The 23,438-nt window shown below is 42.1% G+C and overlaps 1 protein-coding gene across 8 annotated transcripts in view; it reads left to right on the plus strand.

Annotated features, from left to right (window-relative positions):
- MITF (melanocyte inducing transcription factor) overlaps positions 1 to 23,438 on the plus strand; it is a 101,619-nt gene that overhangs the window by 28,409 nt on the left and 49,772 nt on the right. Inside the window, exon 1 of one of the 8 annotated variants that reach the window (XM_031049199.2) lies at positions 11,379 to 11,398. The exons of 6 other annotated variants lie outside the window; for them this stretch is intronic. The gene's annotated coding sequence lies outside the window, so the exon portion shown is untranslated. Of the gene's footprint in view, positions 1 to 11,378; positions 11,399 to 21,395; positions 21,539 to 23,438 lie in introns of those variants that run through there. One more of the 8 variants, XM_031049198.2, reaches the window with a different exon arrangement.

The raw sequence follows: 23,438 nt of genomic DNA on the forward strand, positions 1-23,438 counted from the left end.
TCCAGTGGTACTTATGTTGTCTGTCTTCTATAATAAGTTCTTCGGGACATGAGTGGTCATGTTTGCTATTTGTGTAGTGGTGTTTGTACAAGATGCTGATTGATGTTGACTGCTTCTTTGTGCTGTGGCAGTGCAAACAAATAATTAAGTAGCTTATATGTGGCAGGTAGAGACTTGGTGTATATATGAGTAAATGTGTGCAAACCCCATGATATGCTAATACACAGCACCAGGGAGATGTATAAAAAGCTTAGATTTTGTGTCTTGGATAAAAAAGCTGGTTTTAGGTAGGGGGAGAGAGCAATCCCACCCACAGTGGGTAAAATACCCAGTATGTTTAAGAGAATGTAGCAGAACAGAAGCCTCTGGGTATGGGTTGCTGTGTGTTGGAACTGCAGAAGCAAGTCATTCAGCAGCTGATTTATTTAATGCTTTCAAATATAATTGTAACTTTTAATGCAGATGGACACAACTTTTACACACTTCACTAATTTCATTCAAATATGTACCGTAAATGAATGTTTTTATCTTCACCAATTTTTTACCTGCTCTGAAATAAGAGAGGCTTCCAGTAAGTCCATTTTGACATGGGCCACTCTTCAGCTCCTCCATCACTGCAAGAAATGTTCTATGATTTCTTAAAAACTGTAAATATTTAAGGGGAACAGAACTTCTGGGTGGAAACTGCCCAATTAAAAGTGTTTGGAGCTCTGTGTTTATTTATAACATTTATGAATAATTATTACTCAAAGTCTGAGTATTATTTTCTTGGGAAGTCCCTCATTAGAAACTCTGCATCATCAAGGGTGAACTGTACTGTTACTTTACTAGTTTCAGTTCCCAACTGGGCAGAGACATGAGGAAAAACTGCAGAGGCAAACACAGCACGCTGTGAGTAAGAAAGCAAGTCTTCCAGCATCCCAAATACTTTTCATACTTATTTTTCTTTGTTTTCCTGAACTTAAGCACAACTGCTTTTGCAGTGAAATGTTGTGTATATGGAGCATTGTTCTGGGTAGCGCAGGGAGAGAGAAGCCAGGGAGAGTGGTGTGTACTCCCCCCCCCTTTAATGCCAGGGCTGGGCATCCCTAAGCCTGCCATGTACCTTCTACCAGTCTGCATGCCCTCAGTGCAGCTCTGCTTGGGTTATACATCCAAGTATTTGGCCTCTTTCCATTTTCCTTAGAACAGGGACCATTGTTTGTGCCTGGACAACAGTGGCTTGTTTTCTAATTCAAAAAATGCCTTATAGAAGAGGCCTTTATCATCCTGCTTTGTAAATGGGGAAATAGAAACAGAAAAGGGAGCATCTTATCCCCAGGTAATGTAGATGAATAGCAGTCAGGGACAGAGCCCTGGTCCTTATTAAGTCCTATAGTTATTTACATCTGATGTTAGTATCACCAAGCATAACTCTCCTGTGAGTTTCTTATAATAAGTTTATTGCAAAATGTTTCAGAACACAAATAACCTTTCCCTCTGTGCAGACAGAGCCAGCTTATTGCAGTTACTCATTATTGTGGCCTTAAGCTGCTGGCAGTGATAGTCTGTGACAGGTAGGAATAGCTCAATAGTCAGTGCTGGAGATACAGGGCTGGAGAGACGTGGCAGATGGTAATAACACATGCAACAGGCTACTTCTCATCCTTCAGATTACTGGAAAAGGAAGTTTTTGTGCTGTCTGCTCATGACTGGGTCCGGGAAGCCTCTCCTGCATGGTTCCACACACCAAGAGTGAACTTTGACCAGCTCACTTCTTGAAGCTGTCGTTTTGTTACACAACACTTGTATCTTTGACCTTTTCTTAAACAGAACAAAATCAAAAGCCGTTGAGGTTTCTTGTTCTCAGTTCCTCAGTAATGTTTTTTCGTTTTCTTTCTGTTTTTACTTCTCTGTTAAGAGCTGATGCTGTTCTCCTTGGACCTCTATGTATGCATCTCTTGTACCTTCTGTCATTCTCCACTTAGACCCCAACAAGTATTCCTCCATCCTTACTATGTTGATACTCACTTGCGTTCTCCACACTGTTTTCTGGCCCTGCCTTTACTCATCACTCATATCACCTGTCCTGATACCTGTCTCTCAGCTTTCTCATGCTGCAGCCCCTCCTGTGCCGCATCCCTTGGGGCTGTTCCTTGCATGTTGACGGTTGTTCTGTCAGCCTCTTCTCAACATCTCTTGTTTTCTTGCATTTTCCTGTCCTCTTTCTCCTAAAGGAGGCCTCTCATGCTACATCCTTTCTTTTGATGTGAACTCTTCCACTTTATTCTTCCTGCCTTGTCCTCTCCCTGTATTATTGAAGACTAAGTGAAATTTCTGTAGCTTTGTACCTAATAGCCAGATCTTGATTCTTTGTGTTTTCACTTATTCCAGCTATATCTTTCTACTTCATAGTGTTTTGTACAGCACACACACAAGGATCTTCAGAGCTCTTTTATGTGAATTTACTTCATTTTGGATTTGAAGGGTTGGAAAGCAGGTAATACAGAAATGAAGGACAGTAGTAATAGTTAAAAATTCAGGTAATGGGGCAAGGAGAGGCTACTTTCTATATCAAGAACTCGTTGTTAACAACAGAACTGGAAACGCTAAGGATTTTGGTAACTGGCTACTTCTGAGAGCAGTCTAGGATGGGTGACCATGCACTTGTGGCAGGACATAAGTTTGCTTTGCATTCAGAAGGGGTTCTGACTTCTCCACAACTTTTTTCCTTTTATCCTCTGTTTGACTATCCGTTAATCCTTATGTCCATGACCCAAACTAGCCATAATGTGTGCTTTGTTGTTTACATCTCGCTGTTATACTTTTTTTTCTGCCTGTTTACTCAGAATTGTTTGCTTCCATGGTGAGCAGTAGGATAACTAGGATTTAGCATGAAAGCTGTACTGCATGACGTTGCTGATGTTAAAGCCTCAATGTGCCTCTGTTGTAGAAGGGGAGGAATTTGGATGCGGTGACTTGATTTAGCATGTTCCCATCATACAATAAAGGAAAACTTGCCAACTGAATGGGAAGTGATGGCTTGATTGCGTTAAGATTATTCTATTCTGTTCATAAATGATTATTTCCTGTTTCCCCACTCCCTTCCTCCTCCAGACTAATCAAATTGAAGCAGAGCTGCCTTTGCATCTCAGAACTGGGCTTCTTCAAAATGTAGTGAAAAGGAATAAATTAATGTTTTTATAGTTGCATTACTAATTTATACAAAATCTCAGTTGTTCCATAACGGCAGTGGGGTTTTTTGTTTATGCAACCAATGGCATGAGAAAAATCTGTGTTGCTAATGATGGTTTCTCTGTTGACATGCTGTTGGACTTCATGGTATTTTAGATTTGGTCAACCATTAAGCAACTGTAGTTTGGTAGTTTAATTATGTGAGAAAGTAGGTGCTGGAACTGAGAGCTGTAATATAACTGCTAACCTCACAGGAGAGAATTAGATTTGTCCAGTGTCCTGTTTGTCATTTTGCCCTGCTTGTCATGTGTGAGGAACACCCAAATGCAGCCTAATGAAGAATTTGTCCACTAAAAGCTTACATTCCACCCACTGCAATGTTTCTGTTGATCTGTTGAAGTAGTTTCCTTGTAAACTCTTGGATTGCTCATGTCCTCTGACCATGATGGCTACAAGAAAATAATTTTTTTTTATTACAAGAATATAACTTTTGATGTTTCAGGTGAATGGATTTGTTCATCAGCTGCTCTTAGCAACTACTTTGCAGATGCATCCTGCAGTCATCTGTCCTAGTTTCTTTCATATTTATGGAAGGCAAAGGAGCTGTACTGAGTGCTGTTAAGGTTGACCAAGGGTGGTCTAGGCCATCTACTTTGGGTCTAAGTTTTGGCCCAAGACTTTTAGGCAATGTTTTTTTATGTGGGCACCTGAGTCCAGCTCATGTTATCTGCAGCTTGTCATCTGAAGCTTAGAATGAGGGATAGGAAAGACTTCCTCTTGCAGATCTCCCACGTAGAATGTTATTTCACCAAATGTGAAGCTGTTTTTTCTGGGGCTGTTATTTGGGTTTTTTGTGTGTGTGCATATGCTGCTACTGAAAGGTGTTACTTATCACAGGAATAGCCATCCTTTGGGAGCCGTCTTTCCTGCCTTCAGCAAGAAGCTCAACTTTTGTTTCTACCTGAGATTTGAACCCTTGGTAATAATGTGGTGAATGCCTTTTTGTTTCGAGGTATGTTGGTTGCAGGAAGGATGCTTAAAGTGTTCTGTGTGACAGTGCACCCTAAGTAGTGATCAAGCAGCAAAACTGAAGTCAGCCATCCTTTATTTTCTGACATTTAGGCACTATTATCTCTGTCCTAAGCCTTGCTGTCTTGTCTCTGCTTTTTACATTGAAATTAGTACTTGCATTCAGTTGCAATGCAGCTGAAATCAGAGGGAAGTGCTGGGCCATGGTTATTGCCCCTCTCCCCTCCAGTTCTCCATGCTAACCAGAGAGACCAGCAGTGTTTTCTTCACAAGACTTGCTGTCGAGATGTGTGTGTTGCTGTGCCTGATGGATTGAATGACACTGCCAGATGGATGGTATGCTCAAGTGGCTCTGACCATTGGCTTGGGTTTTAGACATTACATGTCTAAAGGCTTAGTCACCTATTAGATGGAAATGTTTTAAATATTTTTCTTTTCGTTTACTGAACAAGGCTCACTAAATTATTCCAAAATAGATGGAATATTGTTTGTTCTTACTGCAATAGAAACAGTTACTTAAAAATGTTTGGAAAAGTTTCCTCAATGTATGCTTCAGTCTTTCTCCTGACCTGAAATTGCTTATTAACTTGGTGATGCACCAAGGCTGCTCTCAGAAATAGATCATCAAATACACCCTCTACTACTCCGCTCAGTCACTGTGTATGTTTCCTTTAAAATGCTACAAGAAGCACAGATATAGCTGGAGCACCTACTGTGGAGTCAGGGACAGAAATAAACATGACATTATTATTTTAGACTTGGGCACAGTTCTGACTGGTGGTGTGCCTTGATAACTTTGACAACTAATATTTTTTAAGCAGACTTTAAGGTTTGTAGGCTTTGCTACTTTAGTGGCTAAGCCTTTCTCTTACCAGCTTTTTTTCTCTGAGGTTCTTGGTTTGGTGTTCATACCCTTGTCTCCTGTTACAAAAAGCCAAGGCTGTGCTTTTCCCTGGTCATACAGAAGTGGCTCTCCCTCTGTTACCTTACTGAAGCACTTCTGTAGCATTTTTGCCTCCCTTCCTGCACTGAAACTCCTAAATTTAGTAACATCAAAGCCAAAAGGTTAGAATTGTGCTGTGAACTTGCCACAATTCATTTTGGTTGCATTGTGCCCATTCAAACTGTTAAGTGGCTATTCCCTTTCATCTGCTTGGGCTTTAGGGAGCCATCAGCAGCTTGCCAGTGGAGTTTGACCACTGGGCTGCTCTAGGTTTATGTCACCGTTATTACTCCCACTGCTATACCAATAGCTGTCTTTATATTTGCAGTATCACCAGCTACAGGCCTTTCTATTTTAAGAATCCCTGGCATGTTGTAGCCTTTCCAGAGCATGATTTGCACTCTTAGGGAAAACGAAAGATGCATCCAACAGAAAGCAGCAAGCTTGCAGAAGTTTGGATGTACATCAAGTTTCCTTGAGGTGTAACTTAAGAGAAATGACGTCTGGTTATGAATTATGACTGCTAGAAGATTTCTATCACATACAGAAAACTTAACGAGGAGAGATTCTGACCAATTCGGCTTGAATTTTCCCAATGCATGTACATTGGTAACGTACTGCATTCAGTGCTGAATAGATATTCACTCAAACCTTAAATACAGTGTCAGTAATGTTGAGTTGTGACTGACACAGTGTTTGGTAAAGATGCTCTGTCACACTCTTCCAAGCTATAATCTTTTCCTCAACCTTGCTTAAAGGTAACCAAGGTATCTTGGGCACTGGCACTGTTGTAAGATAGCAGTATGCTAACAACCCGTGTCTGCTTGTGCACGTACGTGTTGGATTTGAGGAGGAGAAACGCTGAGGGCTGACTCACCAGGGTGTTGTTTCGGGGGGAAGGAGGGAGGTTGAGCTGCTCATCGCTCCCTTACAGTCAGATTTGATCCGTCAGTATTTTAGGAAGGCAGTTATGGAAATCGGCCATCTCCGCATGGCGTTCTGTGCTGGGCATGCTCGATGGGGAGAGGAGAATGTATGTAAGGGCTTAGTGGTTTCATGTTGGCTCAGCTAGCTGAATTTTAGTAGTTGTCAATGTTATTAAAAGCTTGCAAGATATCTTTATTTAATTCCATTAGAAGAGTTTGGCTGGTAGGAATGCTCAACCTCTAAACTTCTTAAAGTTACAGTAGGTCAACAGACAAACTCGCTTATAAGGATTAATAAAGAATACAACAGCAAGGGCCCTGTGAGAAAATTACTCTTGTGGAGCCTTGTGTAGGAATGCATGCACAGAGCAGTTATTGAAGAGTAGCAAGAGTCTTGTTGCAACTATAAGTGCTCTTCTGTATCTTTCCAAGGGATAATGAGTGGCTGGGCTGTATCATTTTTGACCCCGTCTGCCATGGCTTAAACCTTTATAACTTGGATGAGTAAAATATATTTTAGGTATATGATAATTAATTTAAATGACAAAGACTTCAGTGTTTCTGGACCAAAAATAGTTTGGGTTGGAAGGGACCCCCAGACGTCATCTGGTCCAACCAGTGTCCAAGTTCAAAGTTGAGCAGGGCTTTAAGCAGCCTCCTTTTCTAGTGAAGCTTTGCTTATCTTCCAAGGATCACTAATGAAAATGTTGCAGTGTTCAACATCAGTAACATCAACAAAATCAACATTGTTGATCCCAGAGTGAACCCCCCCCTCCAAGGACAGCTGATATTAACCAACCCATGCAGTGTGGGTTGACTTGCTGACCGCTGCCTGCAGAGCTGGGCAGCCTGTCCAGATTTCCTTGCATCTTGTAGTCATGTAAACAGCAGTCACTGCTCTCTGGTTTTGCCTCCGAGCCAGCCATCTCACTGTGGAAGGCAGTCAATTTGAGAGGCACAGTTTGCCTGGCATGGGAGCTATCCCATTGTCTCTTCCCCATCTCAGTGTAGATTACACCAGTGTCTGATCCATTTGCTTTGCCCTCTTTTTAACACCCCTGCAACTAAATGCTCTTTACAGTGAGCAGCCAGCCAAGATCTAAGGCAGAGGATTGATTTCTTACGTGCTTTCTTTTGGGCAGAGGGCTTAACAATGTTTACATTTGCAGAATGACCTTGAAGACCAGGCCTGTTGGCTTTCCTTCCATCTGCCGGGCATGTTCCAGTTCTGGACCCACTGTCTGGATGTCCCAGTTTTCAGAACAGTCTCAGTTGTACTGAGATGTACATTGAGATTGGGAAGAGTTTGTTTCCTATTGAAGAAATTGATTGCTAGTGGCTTTTCACATTCTTCTTCCTCGGTTTTGTCACTGAATATTTTCCAGAACCTGTTTTCTTCCTGTAACAGTTATGGTTGGAAAAACTGTAGGCTATGTTTTGGTGCCATTCAATCCGGAGCAGCTAATATTAGGAGGAAAAACTAATCTAATTTTCAGAAGTTGTGGATAATAATTTTTCAGTAACAGTTTTTCTTTATTTAAAGTGCTAACAAAATATGTGTATGTACAAAAGCTGTGTTTGAGTGCACAGAGATTAAGCCAGCTATAAATAGCATCTTCCATGACCCTGCTGGAATTTTCTTTAAGCTTGGAAACACTGAAGTGTGTGTTTTGTCAGTATTGAATCATGAACTCTGAAGAAGAGCTAATGACTTCTTATTTCTCAGCCCTGATCTCCAAGTAGAGTGTTCTTTATATGAACAGGAGATCAGTCTGAAACTGTAGCTCAGGCTTCATTTGCCTTATTTAACTGCATTTACTCGCTTTGTGCATTGTGGCATTCTCTTTTCCGCTCCAGTTGGTGTGTTTATGAAAATAATTATTTTCAACCCATATTATCAAAGCCATGCAAGCTGTGGGTGACAGTTCACAAAATCTGCTTCATTTTCTGTTGTACTTAAACCCAAGTTTTCCCATTTGGACATCTTGTAAATCTTCCCCTTGTGAAATGCATGGCTTTCTTTATTATTCTGACTAATTTAAGGAAGAGGTGGAACTGGGATTAAATGATCAGCTCCTGTTAGAAAAGCCATATTCTCTGCTACCTGTCCTGATGGATCTGGCTGTAGACAGCACATTTGGGCCTGAGATTTGGTTCTGACTTTAAAAGTGTTCCCAGGATGTGCTGCACCCAAACTGGTTGGGCTGCAATTAATGTATGTTAATGAAGTTCTGCCAACAAAACAATGAAAAGATGTTTAAACTCCCCAGTTTGTTTGAAATTGAAATGTTTTGTAGGAAGATGTTAACTTTTTGGTAGGAAGCAGTCAGATTGCTTTGCATGTCCTTTTTTGGTGCAGGATTCCTTTCAGCAGATATTAGTATTTAAGCAATAATAGATGTTTTGGTAATCGGTCGAATCCTGGCTTCAATAATCTTTTCTTAAAATCTGTCTTCTGTTTCTGTATAGAACAGAACTGTAAAAAATAAATTCCAGAGCTTGACTAGCTCTTGTTTGGCATGAAGTCGTAGAGCACTTAAAATTCCTCATACAACAGCTTTAATTGCTTGCTAATCCTGCCTAAAGATTGGCTGAGAATGTCAGCTCGGTTCTCCTGTTGCTGAGTTTGAGTAGCATAGACCACAAATGCTTTGAGAAAAATACTGGAAGTATTTGTGGTAGAATGCAAGTAGAGGGGTATGGAAAGCTATGCCTAGAGGTCAAATTGTTACCATTTAGATGGCTGGCTATTGATCTGTATCACCGGTCTGACAGATGTATAGCTATTGTAGCATGAGTTAATAATTTCTTGGTGTAATGCAAAATCAACAGTGAGTTGACCTGTTCCCAGTGCTGCTGCTGTGCTCCACGAAGCACAGCAATTCTGGACCAAGGCTGACCGATAGCCATGCCTTCCTCTTGCCTTTCTACGTTGTGTTGAGCTTTGATGAATGTGTTAGTACTCACTGCTGGCTGTTCCCTTTTTTTAGAAACAAACCTTACCCTCAGTAACTCTATAGCCACGGTGAGTAATGGAGAAGTCATTGCTTGTTAATGATTCACTTACAGGTTCCTGTATTGCTGTTGCTCAGTCACTTGTGTTGCTGTTCTCTGCAGAAGTATTGCTCAGATGAGCACTTAGACCTGATTTTCATAGTTTCGGTAGTGTTGCTGTAATGACAGGGTGGCAGGTGTCTGCCTTCGATTACTGATCATCTGGTCTAAAGTGTATCACTCCAGAGCTGGTCCCAGTGATGCTCTTGGCAGGCTTGTAGAAAATCAGTGCCTTTGAACCCTGCAACTACTTAAAGACAACTTTAAAGTTGTTTTGTGTTGGTCTGTGAAAGGTGTGCATGGTTGCTTGCTGAAAGACTGACCCGTCCTGCTATGTCAGCTCTTGTAAACGAAAAGGATTAAATGCGAAACTTCCCTTTTCCATTTTGAAACTTATTTTCAGGTAAAGTTCTTAACACAGCTTCTCCAAGGTGTTTATTTTCTGCACACACGCTTGGTGATCTGCTTTCTTAGGAAGCACTGGGTGCTTTGCTGCGGCACTTACAGGAATGGTACATCCAATAGAGCAGCAAAAGGAAACGTCATCTCTTAAGTAACTCAGCTGCAGAAACAGAGTCCTGAAAGAGATGCCTGGGGTCACCCAGTCCAGTCCTTTGTCTTAGTCGTGCATGTCATATCCTCCCTGGTCTGATTGAGTTACGCAGACAAAGCTTGCCTAATAATACGGCTTCCTATTTTGTAACAGTCATTATTGTAAGGCTGGTTCATGGTGCCATTGTTCAAATAAAACAGAAAAAATAAAATGAGAAAAAAAAGTGAAAAGGGGCTCACACAAGAACAAGAGGATGCTTTTGCTGCTTTTGGCTTGGTTACTTCCTGTAAAAACAACAAAGCCACTTGCCATGCGATTCTTGGGATTGTTCAGCAGCAGTCAACCCAAGAATAGTAATTAATAAGTTAAAACCCCCTGAAAGCTGCAGGATGCTAACAACATGGAGATGCTGTGGCCTGACTTTTGAAGATGCAGTATCTTGTTTTTCCTTGATATCTGCTTGCCTTCCAGCATGGGTGGCCAAAGCCCAGCAGCTCCAAGTCATTTCCCAGGAAGATGCATGGGCTAACAGAGGCCCTCGGCTTGGGAGTGCTATGATTTGATCTGAGATTGGTGAAAATCTGCGTGTGAGAGCAAAAGCCGAGAGGGACAACCACAGCTTGGCCATGGGCTGTTAGAGGAGAATCTTGAAGGGAGGGTCAGGTAGAATGGGCAGAGTTTCTGATAAAAGGAGATGAATTGCACCCAGTTTTTTTATAGCTTTTAGGTGTTCCTATAATTTACTTTATTCTAGGGAGAAAAGTCAGAATTTTTAAACAAAAGTGTTTTTTTGTGTTGTCTTTTGGTGGATTTGTTATTTTTCTTGCCAGCGGTGAACCAGGTCAGGGCCTGTGCAAGGCAAGGCTTCCATGTCATCATTCTGCCCCTGCCATTTCACAGCAGTGGCTTTGTACCCTCTCCGTTTTCTTCCTCTCCTCTTGCCCTTCTCCACTTTCTCCTCCCTGTGCGCTGCCCTTTCCTTCCCATCCCACCTGTTTGCTCCTGGAGCAGTTGGAGCTGGCGGCAGTGTGCCAGGGTGCCACGGGAACCGGGAAAACAGCCTGCCAAAGCACCTTTCCCTGCCTGAATCCATGAGCTCCGGGACGCCGCATTCCAGTGAGCTCAGATTGGCATCTGCAGTGAAGCGTGTGCATAAAGTGGGAATGTCTCTGCTCAGATTTTTAATTGAACTCTTGATATCTAAAGTGAAGGAGCACAAAACCTGATTGCTTTGGGGAGTTTTGTGAGGGACAACCCCTTCAAAAAGCCTCAGATTGCTCCACATCATGTTGATCCACATAAATTGTTCGAGAGTCCTGGGCCTAAGCTCCTATGGGAAACGGCAACCGGATCAATGAAAGAAAGCATTCAGCAATGTGCGTTTTATACAAGCATTTAAACTTTTTTGTGTTGTTGTTGTTTTGGTTTTGTTTAGTAATAAAAGGAACAAAGCTATTATTAGTGACCATGGGCTTGGGAGTTTGCTAAAGCAGCAGTAGTTACTCATCTGTTTTCATTTGCAGAAGTATTCTAACAAAGGCAGCCACAAATGCAGCGGCGGGGTTAGGAGGTGGATGGTAGGAGTGGAAGTACAGTTTCTGGAAGCCTGTGCTTACTAAGACCTTTCTGTCTAGTCTTGGTTTTGTGGCCATCAGGAACACAGTTCCCAGTGAGCTCTTGCCTTGCTGGATCAAAACGTGGAAAGAATGAATTCCCCAGGTAAGTTCTCAGTCCTTTTTCTTCTCTAAGCTGCAGCAGAGTTATAGAGCAATTGTCACTTGTGGGGCTGGCATGGGGCTGCGTCTGCATGTCAACTCCTGCAGCTGGCTTGCAGGAGTTGGAGAACAAGCAGTGTTATGTGATCATTGTGTTCTATTTCTCCCCCTCCCATCCTGGCCATGTAGGAATAACATTGAGAATTCATCTGATGTGCAACACAAAACCCCCAAACCCACACAAGGTGGTGAATATTTCCTTGCTTGTTTCTCTTTCCTCTACAAAACAGCCTAACAAGCATGCACAAGACCTTTTTATGTGCTTTAATGTTCAGCCAGCTGGTTCATGGTTGCAGGTGCTGAGGAGTGCAGAGCTGATGTGCGTGGTGGGGTCGATGCTGCTGTGTGATCGGATGCAGTGAGGGTGAGCGAGTCTTCAGATAACAATACTGTAGTCAAATACCCTCTGTACTGAAAGAGCATTAGCTTATGGGAAGTGAATGAAATACTCTGATTTCCTTAGGTTTGGAACCACGTCCCTGCCTAATTTGGTTACGATGCACTGAATGTATGCTTGAATTCAATGCTGTAATTAAATGCTCAGTGAAAGTTGCTGTCTAATAATATCATTAAAACCAGCCTCTCTTTCTCCCTGGTCCTGCAGAACTTAAAGAGTCTGACCTTGCAATTTGAGTTTCAATCCTAGGTTACTAGGACAAATACAATGAGGAATGTTTTGAATACGAAACATAAACTCTTAGATGTAACTTTAATGTTGCTTAGATGTCTGTGTGCTGAAGATATGGACTTAAAACTGTAGATATGCAGAAGAGCTAAATGGAACATGGAGTTAGATGAGGAAAACTCTTGTTTTGTGCATAGAGATCTGTTGGGGTGTCTGAGTCACAGTGTAGAAAGTTCCAAGTGTTTTTCTAGTGTCTAAAATGATATTCTTTGTGGTTTTTAGATAACAGATTAGCAAGGGAGAAATAATTGAGCTGCTTTATCAGGCTGCTTGCAGAAACATGAAATTTAGCATGATAGTTGAATAGAAGTCTTATCTGTATTTACGGTTGTTAATGGTCAGAAACTGCCATTTGAAAGGATAGATTTAGCCATGTGTATGAAATTTATAAATACATCTTTTTACTTGGATTTTATACAAACAATTTTTTCAATACCCAATATCTTCTCTATGCTACCTGAAATAATAGTTTGCTTTCAGAAGCCAAAGTTTGGGGAATAGACTGATAGAGTAGGAGAAATGTTACACATGGTGATATTTTTACCCAGGGCATTTAGCAGGGCTTTTTCTTTGCTTTTAAATTTTTAATCATCCAGTTTTCTATTGCTTTGAATAAAGGTTTTGCAATGGCAATAGAATATGTAGACATAAAAGTTTGAACTGACCTGGTACTAACGGGGACAAAGAGACCTTCACACTCTTGAAACAGGATTCTGCATAGAAAACTTCAGCTTGCTTGGGTTTCCTCCATAGCAAACAGTTTTTTGCAGTTTACTTTGGCAGTAATTCATACCACCATTATGTATAATGGGAATGGAAGGATGTTTCCAAAGCAGCGTGCTGTTCATTGCTATGCGGAAATGTAGCTTTGAATCTGTTTTCTGTAGTTACATTGAGGGTTTTTTGCTTGTTTTTTCCATTTCCTTGTCTTCTTCCCATACATTTATAGGTTCCCAAGCCCACTGGAAATAGTAATATTGCTATTTTTAATTGGAACAAGAGAAGTATGTCATTTGGCCATTCTGGCTTAAAGTTCACTGTTTAAATTCTTATGCATGTGAAATGTTAACCAGTGCAAAAATGCATGCAGGGTGGGTCCCACCTTGTGTTTGCATAGTTGGTTTATCAGTTCCAAAGAGTTTCACTGAATTTGATCTCAAATGAACATTAAAAAAGGATGAACGTTACTGTAGGAAATTTAAGAGATTTCTGCCAATATCGATTTTTGGTTTTCTGTTCTAGTTACAATGGAAACATTATTACAGAAAAGCTCTTGCATGTTGCTGCTTAGGGGGTGGCAGTTGGACAGTTGGCCAAAGGATGCTGAAAATACTGCAGAGAAGGAATGATAAATAATCAGAAACTGGGGTTTTAAAACTGTTGCAGGTAAATCTAGAACATGCTGGACAATTTCTAACAAAACTGACTACTTCAGGTTTTTTGGAGCAAGTTTTCTGGGAAGCCAGATTGTGTGGGGTACCTTTTTGTTCAGGGTGGGAGAGTATCGACACAGGAGAGTGATGTTGCAAATTGGGTGTTACCCATGAGCTGTCCCTGTAGTAATGCATCTTTGCAGTTAGCAGTTGCTGTGGTTCAGTGGGTGGTTTAGGGATTGGACACTACTCTCAGCTTATTTTCCTTAAGCTATTTTGGAAGTGCCATGGTGTTCTAGGGAGGAACCGTACCGTTCCTATCAACTTCAGCCTGTTACTTGCATGTGGGCATGGAGAGGGTGTTACACCCTGAAACCCTCTTGAACTGTGATCTGCTTTCATTGGCATTGCAATAGCCTCTTACTCACTTTTTTTCATGGCAGTATACGGAGGTTTTCCTTGAATAAGGAAGGATGCTGCAACTTACCTGAACCTAGTAACTTCAAGGCTGTTTTATGGCTGGTGTCAGTCTTGCATGCCTTTGGCCTGGGAACTGCATTGCCCTGACTGACTCTGCAGTCTCCACTTTACCTGATGCTCATTCTGCAGACTCGTGGTGGGTGGTGAAATGTGAATTTTATTATGTTTTTTTTTTTGCCTAGGGCTTTTTTGCTCTTGTTTCAGGGAATTTTTGCATCCCAGTCTGGAAAGATTTAATGTGCTGGCGTTTTAATAGTACTGAACACTTGTTAGAGTCTTAAAAACTCATGCATAGTTGTTCAAATATAGTTTCAAAGAACATGTGTATGGATTTAATCTGCTTTATTTTTTCTTTTTCAGAATCAACATTTTCAGTTTGTATTTTGTAGATCATCTCTGCTTTCCCCCAGTTATCTTTAAAACCCAGTTTTAGAACCATGAGCTAATGTGCCTTTAGAAAGTGCTTACTCTGCCAGAAACAGGAGGGTGTTTTTCAGGTTCCATACTTTGGTTTTGGGTACTTCTTAATTATTACTTTTTTTCAGAATAAATGAGGCTGTATTAAAGGAGTGGTGGAAGCTGATGTTCTTTGTTCCCAGGCTGGGAATAACATGGGCAAGGCAGGTGTTTTCATTCAGTTCCACTTTGAAACTTCAGTTGAAATTCTGGATGGTAAGTTCAGGATATTGAACAGCAATGGGATACCAGGGTTGGGGTTTCTGTGCTGCTGTAATGCACTGAAAGGGTTTTTCTCCACTAAACTTGCAAGGAGATGTTTCAAGAGCCTGGTAGGTTCACCTTCAGTTATGTCTTGTGTTGCTTGTTAGTGCTAGGTGGCATAATAAGACACATGACTCTTGCGTACAGGGGATGAGTGATAGTGGGATTTAGAGATGTGGTTTCAACTCGTCTGTACTCGCGAAGCTTTGTGTCCCCAAGAGGTTCTACTCAAGATCCTTGTGTTGAAAGTCATTGCAGGTGATGACATCTTTGTCAGGTGATGGGTGCCTACTGGACCCTTCAGCTGCTGTCTTGTGTCTTTGAAAGGTGTCCCTCTTAAATCTAATATGGATTAAATATCTTTTAAAAAAATCTCTCTGCATGCATTTTATCTACATTTGTCTGTTTTTGTAGTAGGTATTTGTTGTTTTTATGTTTGTTTTGGGGGGATGCCTAATCTTTGGGTTATCAGTTTTTGACTGGGTGACGTAGGTGAGCCTCTACAGATTAGCCCATATAGCCCTGTAGTTTAAAACATAGGAGCTCCAGCTTTCTAGGATGGCAGACAGCGGTGGGCAGATGGAGGTGTGCTGTTAAGACTCTTGAAGGTTGATTGGTTTTGCTCTCCTTACAATGTCAAACGCCCTGTCAAAGTCTTCTGTAAGGTATATGCTGCTCGTAAGCATCTTGACCTGAAAAAATGCTTACACTGGCTGACCAGTTTTGGCTGTCCAGTCTGGACTGGTTAAAGTACCTGCAGTCTGATCAGGAAGCCGCTGCTGGCAAGCATCACTTACATTGACTGACCAGTTTTGGCTGTCTAGTCTGGACTGGTAAAAGTACCTGCAGTCTGATCAGGAAGCCACTGCTGGCAAACCACAGGAGGCCTTCTAAGAAACGAAATTGTGGTAGGTGTGCTTTTTATTTTCCTGGTTTTATTTTGTTCCTCCACTGAATAAGCAAACAAGTGTTTTTGCTTGAAACTGGTGACCTACTTGAATGTTTGATTTAGGCAGAACTTCATAATGCTGACTCTGCAGGCCCAGTTAAACCTGGTGTGGTCAACAGAAAGCAAATAGGGACTTAGGCTGATTGTATTGATATGAACAAATAACAGCGTCTTCTTTTCATCATCTGTGCTTAGTTTCCTAACTCTAGCTTTCTTTCTGTGCTATTTAATAGCTATTACTATTTTTACTACTTTACTATTTAATAGCTATTACTATTTTGTTATGATACTAATATTAATAACTAGTTAATAACTGTGCTATAATGACTGGTCAGTTATTTGTACCACTCGATGGGAGTTTCTGCCTATTTAAGAAATACTTAAAAGGAGGAGCCTTTTGCATGACAAAATGACCTTTGTTTGGAGCCTATTTTTAGACCTTTTCCTAATACTAGTACTTTAAATTAGGCTTACTCTGTTTGAACATGCGGCTGCCCCAAATTAAGGAGGCACTGTAACCCTCTGGTCTCTGCATGGATCAGTGCAGAAATATGGGGAATAATGTAAGAGCCAGGCACAAAAGGTGGGGTCAGCTAAACTGTAGTCCCTTGCTTGCAGAGTGGTGACATAGGCACCAAAGTGATTTCTAAATTAGTTAGAAAGGAGGAGTTGCATTTTTGAGGTATTACTGCTTCACTTCAACACTTCTGAACTCTGGCTCACTCAGCTGGGCTAACGTGGGAGAGGATGCGGGCAATGGTATTCCCAAAGGTGGGAGTGAGAGAGAAGACTTCCAAGAAATTTCAGTACAATGGCTGCTGATACTCACTTTCCAGCTGACCAAGTGTGACAGATGATAGGAGTGTTTCATTAGGGTCCATATGGGCTGGTAGCTATGGAAGAGCATCTTTGTTTTGGAGGGACCCACTGAGAAGCCTGTCCAAGCTACCACGGTCACCTTCGCCGTTTGGCCATGCTAATGCATGTGGAGCACCTCTTGTATGCAATACTACATTCCAGCACTACTTCAGATCCATATGTTCTGCCAAAGGGTTTGCTTTGTCCTGCATCTGTCCTGTAGGAGCTGGAGGGCATCTTCTGTGGGATGTAATTCATTACCGGCTGGTTTGTTCACAGTGACCTACTTCGATTAGGCAACAAGTCTTTATCTGAAAAGCATCAAGTTGTTCCGTTGCCAGTCCTCCAGTTGGAACTGGTTTCAGGACTGGACTTCTCAGAATAAGACTGTTGGTACCAATTTAGTGTTGTTCATAGCTGGTTTATATCACTTGGTGAAATGCCAGGGTTGTTCTCTCCCTGGTGTTTGTTTCTCTGCTGTATTTATAGACAGCAACACTCATCCCTGTCAACCTCCATTTTGTGAGATTAAAATGTCAAACTTTTCTTTAGCTTCCCACTATAAAGTGGGCTCTTGTTTCTCTCGGCACCTCAATTTCAGCTCCTTCTTGAGCAGAGGTGCCCAGTCAGGACCCCTTTACCCACAAGGCCTTACACTGATGTCTTCTACTGTGGGCACGAGCAGTTCTTCGTCCTCTCTGGTGTTACCTTGTCTGATACAGCCTGAGGCTGCTGCTTTTCTGCAGTGCTGGCCACTTGGGACATTAGGAGTGACTCATTCCCCTGGGCTCTTCTCTGTCCCATTGAGTTTAAACACATCATAGAAATACCATATGATGGACCATATCCTGTTGTGCTTTGAAAGATCCTAATGGAGTTGTGGCAGCTCCCCAGAAGGATGAGCTGTTTTTCCTGAACTGTGTTTTGAAACAATACAGAGCAAATCCAGCAGCTACAAGTCAAGGAGAATTTTGCTGTGATTAAATGGGTTATTTCCCAGAAGTGTCAATGGATCCAAGTATAGAGCCTAGCAGAAGCATTAAGTACAGATGTTTTGGGTCACTAGAGAGGAGACCAAAGTGCTGATTTTGAAAGAAAATATGTGGGAATATGAAGACGGATCCAGGAAAGCCCATGAGCAATTTAGGTATGTAACCTGGTAATAACTTTAAATGCTATGTCTTTATAAGGGGAGAAAAAGCAGTATAATTCTAATGTGCTGTGAGCTCAAGACAGTGCCTCATGGCTATAGTAAAGGCTGATGGAGTTGGAGCATGATTGGGGATCTGGAGTTGTTGAACTCTTTGCTTCTTTGAAAATGACAAAGCAGTGATCAACCAAGAGGTTAATGGGAGCAGGGGGAGAGCAGGACCAGGAGGGTATGGTGTGAGTCCCAATACTCACCCACTATCACACCACTCCTGACACTGTTGTGTGGGGTGATGTTGGTGTTTCACCCTTTGCCTCCTCACCATTTTTAGCCCTAATAGTGCAGTGCCAGCCAGCTGGCTGGGCAAGCAGGGAACAAAGCTCCATCTAGTGTGTAAAGGGAGAGGTCTGGGAGCTAGCAAAATAAGATGATGTCCTGCAGAAGATGGCTTTTCATGGCCAATGATAAGGGAAGTTTTGTTCTGTTTTGGCTTTTTTGATAGCCTGTGAATAAGATTGCACTTTGCCTGTGCAAGTGTTAATTGTTAATTAAGTTTGGCATTCTGATAGGTAATGCTCATTTTTGGTACCCTGGCGTGTAGAGAGGTTAATACTGGCTTTAATACAATTGTAAGTAGTCTGTAATTATAGACAAAATTAAATATATATCCTTCTATTAGATCAGGAATTGTATAGCCAGGTTATAGTTCTGTGAAGCAAAGGGACACAGGAGCATATAATGATTGTATAATGATTATATAAAGTTAACACTTTTAGGGTAGAATATCTGACTTCTTTGTGCAATCTTAAACTACTTGTTTTGGGGTTTTCCATGGTTTCCAGCTTGTTGGGAATATTGGGGATCCTTCTTCTGGAGGAGGAACAGGAGGAATTGAAGAAGGAGAGTGAAGAGGAGGTGAAGTCTGCATCCAAAGCAGTAGGTCATGAGGGGATGGTTTCTGGTGCTGACCTTTCTGAACCAAGAAGTTAGAAGAAATGGGAGGGTCATTTTGCTCCCAGAAGCATGTTTGTCAAGGATACCTTTTGCAGGAGCATACAGCTGAGCCACTATAGTACAACGTTTTAGAGACAGCAATACTGTTGGTTGCTGGGCTCCAGCAAGTCTAGAACTATACATTGTTTTCAGGTGATGTTGCTGCAGGTTTCAAAGCCTGGTTGACTATTACAGCACTGTATAGTCCTCTGCTGTAGCCTAAAATAACAGGAGGTGTGAATTGCTGCTCCACAGTAATGATGGGTGCTCCGCAGGTACTTTGCCAAGGTCATGAATGTTAAATAAACCAGATTAAACAAAACCCTGTTGGGAGAATTCATGATTAACTATAGTCTTTGCAGGATTTATTCGTTATAAACTAAGCCCCTGCCTTTATTTTTTGTCCTAGTAACTAAGGCAGATGTGAACTTCAAGTCCAGTGAAACATTTTTTGGCTCTTGCGTCTGTTTACATGATTCAGGAGTTTGCAGTAGTTCCACAACAAATATAGCTTTGAACAGAAATAGCCATTCAAGTGCTATGCTTCTGGCAGTGCAGAACAGATTAAGAGGGTCTAAGAAAAAGGCTTGTAAATAGTTTTGAGTTGGCTGCTTTTGAGTCCTTTTTTTTTTCCTCCAAATATAAACCAACAGCTGTAATGTACTTTGACAAGTAAGAAGTGGTATTCCTGCAGCGAGTTGCATGGGCAGCATGTCTCAGTTGTCATTAAGCTGTGCAAAACATAGGCCATGCTGAACAGTTTTATTCTAAAATAGTCTCTTTTGTAGAACTGCAGCAGTGGAAGCTGGAGCTTATCCCACCTTCTGTCTATGCCATGAATACTCTGGGCAGCAAGGCTGGTTGGTATATCTGTCCTGCAGTTGCACCATAAATATCTAAGAAGTTGATGAATTAACTTGTTGCTGAATAAAGGCTTTACCCCCACCCCCAGCCGTTCAGCCTGCACAGTAAAACAATCCTCTTTGCCCCAATAACTCTTCCGCAAACAGCAAAAAATGTAGAAGAACTATGAGCAGTGCTGAAAGACTCTACTAGTGAAGGCTGTTTAAAACATGGATGCTGAGGAACTGATTTCTGCAGTCTGGAGAGTTGCTTGGAAAGAGAAGTTGCTAAAGACACTCCCTGATGCGATCAGGTCCTGTGATGACCAGCTTGCACTGTGGCTAGAGATCAAAGTGAGAGTTTGCATAGTATCTGTCTGAGATTATTTTAATGTTCGAGTTACTGCAGTAATGTATTAGGGGTTGGTTGGTTCCCTTGCACATAGTAGTCACTGTAAGAAGCAAGTCCTACACACTGATAACACTGACCCATCATGTGCCGAGCACTGAATTCACTTGGTGGTTTTCATTATTACTGTTTGGGGTTCTTAATCGTTTAGAGCAAATCTTCCATAAACACTTTCCCTTTTGCTGCTTCAGATCCTGTTTGCTGAGCATACCAGAGCCAGGATGTCATCTGTAGGAGATGAGGCTTCGAGCTGCCTCCTTGTCTTTGGAAAGCATTGAGCAGTGTTCTAACAGTGGAGTCAGTAAGCAGAAAACCTTGGGGAAGCAGAAGGGTTTAGGCTGGGAACTGCTGGGTCACAGTAAGCCTCGAGAAGTGTGGTGGCTGTTTGGCTGGGAGGGAATCTGAACATGTGAATGATGGATTCACAAGCTGTAAACACAACATGGTCGAGTCTTGTTTTCTGCAGGGCTGCCTCTGTGAATAAACTTGCTATCCCACTGTGTAAGTGACAGTACTTTCTAAACCAAGATACATTGTAAAGGTGATGTGGAGTCAGATGTGGCCGCTTTGTAGTTGCAAAGTACCAAAGTATGGTGATCTACATCATCTTCCCTCTCAGGGACAGCATTATCTTCTCTATTTACCCAGTTAAAAGGAGGTAAACTCTGTATTACAAAATCAAGAATTATAGAGGTTGTTGGCACAGTGTTATCTCCTCCCTTTTCCTTTTATCACCTCTTGGTTGTTTTAGCCATCTGGCTCTTTGTTTCGCAAGTGTGTGTGGAGCTCTTTGGATAGGGAAGTACCCATAGATGTGGTGTCTGAAAAATGTTCAAAAAGCCTTTGACAAGGTCAGCTTTTCAAGTGAAAGGAATCTGCCTATGCCCACCTTTTCTTTTTTTTTCCCTTTTAGTATCTCTTAAGCCTGTGATGGCTTTGAAAGTTTATGGAAGAGCACCAAACTGGTATTGGGTGGTGTAGGTACCTACGTTATAAATCCCTTTTAACCCTTCATTGAATGTTTTGGGGAGTTTGAGGTATTTGTGTAGGTGTCTTCACCTGCCTGCTCCTTTTCTGCCCGAGGGATTCAGTCTGTGTTTGCAGAGTGAAATTGTGTGTGCACCATCATATTGAGTCTCTGTACTGTTGTAATCACACGTCTAGGTCTTGAGATGCACTTCTGATGATTGCTAGTTGGAGGTTCACCTAGGTTAATCTTGTATGTGAAGGAGTTAAGTCCCAGAAAACAAATTGGTCTTGCACCCACCCTTGGTCTTTTTGGTGATAAAGATCGTGAGAAAACTGCTGTTACAGACAGCCCTTATCCACTCCTCTGTTGGCATTAATGGCCTGATCACACCCCTTTTAATTAATGAATGGGAGAAGTGCTTTCTAGGCCATCCCACATCTTCCATTTCTCCCAGTCCTGCAGTGGGCTGGCTGTCTGCAGGAGGTACAGTGAGGGTGGTTCAGTGCCTGGGCACGGGTCTGAGCATCACACTCAGCCCCATGGGAGTGCTGAGCATTTGTCACAGCATACCAGTTTGGAAGTGACCTCAAGGCTGCAGACCCACACCTTGCTGCCGGCTGTCTTCATCAGGACTTTGTGCAATACTCTGATGCAGGTGAGACAAGATGTAGTGAGATGCTGACACTGAACTTCTAGGCTGGTTTGGAGTCTTTGTGGTACCTGAAGACCTTGTATGTGGCTGCCTCAACCCCTCCTCAGTAGGTGCTGGGTTGCACAGGTCTGCAGTGCTGGCAGGCACTAGGCATTGCTGCCCATGTTGCTGCTCCATGGGGATTGGAGTTGCCAGGTCCTTATCTGGAGCCACCCCTAGAGACATCCTGCCTGGAGGCTGCTTGACTTTAACTGGAGGGTGCTCAGTAAAAGCCCTTGGACACAAGATTCAGGGGGAGGTGGAATCTGTTAGAGTTGAGATGTTCATGCCCTGCTCTTCTGACAGCTTCTGTCTGTAAGTGGCGCTTTTATGGAGCAATGGCACTGTGAGCAGATTGTGTGATTGACTTGTAGTGGAGGTTGTGTTTGGGAGCTAATAGTACCATGTCTGGGAGCTGGCCACTGTCTTCTGCACAGCTGCAGCAGCTGTGGCAGAGCAGCTGAGGGCACGATGGGGACTTTCAGGAGAAGGAGGCTTGTAAAATTCTCCAGATTTAAAAAGAAACAAAACCCAAACCGTTCATGTATGTATTATACATATTATATATGTATATAAGATATATATATTTATCACAAGGAGATATATATAAACTATCTGAATATGTATATATTCAGAAAGAAATATATCTCCTGAAACTTCATGTTAAACACATATTTGCACTAATGGAGGTTTAGGTTCAGCGTAAAAAGCCTTGGTGCATTTCAGCGATTATTATATGGAATTCTCTGAGGATACTCCAGGTTTGCAATTATTCATCTCCCTTTTAACAGGAATGGTAGTAAAGGATTGTAAAATGTGATCTTTGCAGCTTCTAGGTTGAACCTCTTTAGTTTTACCTTGTTCCTTAATCTGGTGGTGATCAAGCTTTCCTTCCAAGCTATACTGCAGACTGTGTCCCCAAGTAAATAGGCATTCAAGCAGATCAACTTAGGGCATTTTATTAAGTCAACACTCATGCAAAAGCCACCTCCAGAGCTTAATAATTATTTACTGAGTGCTCCTGGGTCATGAGAGAGGTTTTCATTAAGTTCACAAAGCATTATGTTCAGCCGCTTGTGAACGTGGGTTTTAAAGACAGAAAGAAAAATGGAAAACTACTAAATGGTGCACAGCTACTTAAAAAATTCTTAGCTGAGGATTAAATGGTTTTGTTTGTGTGGTTGGGTTTTGGTGGGGTTTGGCTTTTTCTTTTTTTCTTCTTTGCCCCAAAGAGAAGTGCATCCACTGAATTCATTGGGTTTGTAATTCACCCCTTAGCTCCTGGGGAGTAGATCTGCACAGTGGATGTTTTCTGCCTTCTGCAGAGCAGGCGCACACAAGGCATTCAGGTAGATGGATTGATGCCCACTGAGCTGCGAGTTGTTCTCTGGGTGCATCCCGTGGTGCAGGGCAAAGCGGTGCTGGTGCAGGTCAGGGTATGAGAGCACAGGAGGGACAAGAAGTGCTTACCTCGATGCTGGAGCAGATGCGACAGCAGGCAGTGTGTCTCTTTGAACATGTAACCTTCAACCGCAGAACCCTGCCTTCATACAGAAGCCTGAACTGTCATCCTTGCTTTATTATAAAGGCTGATAAAGGTCCCCACACCGTTTATGCAATTGCTCTGTCCTTGGCACATAGGGACATAGGAGGGTGCCAACTGTTGGGGTTGGGCTTTTTTTACACTGATACTTCAAGCAGTGCCAGGCAGTTGATACAGTGAGCAGAGGGCTGCTGGGACCCACAGTCAATTATTGCATTTTAGGAATGAAGTACAGAGTGCTCCAGAGAAAATGCTGTACCAGTTGGAATCCCTTACCTTGGCTGGTGATGGAGGAGAAGAGATTGTGCAGGGGATTGTTTT

Source organism: Melopsittacus undulatus, chromosome 9, assembly GCF_012275295.1.
Source record: "Melopsittacus undulatus isolate bMelUnd1 chromosome 9, bMelUnd1.mat.Z, whole genome shotgun sequence".
Classification (NCBI taxonomy): Eukaryota; Metazoa; Chordata; class Aves; order Psittaciformes; family Psittaculidae; genus Melopsittacus; species Melopsittacus undulatus.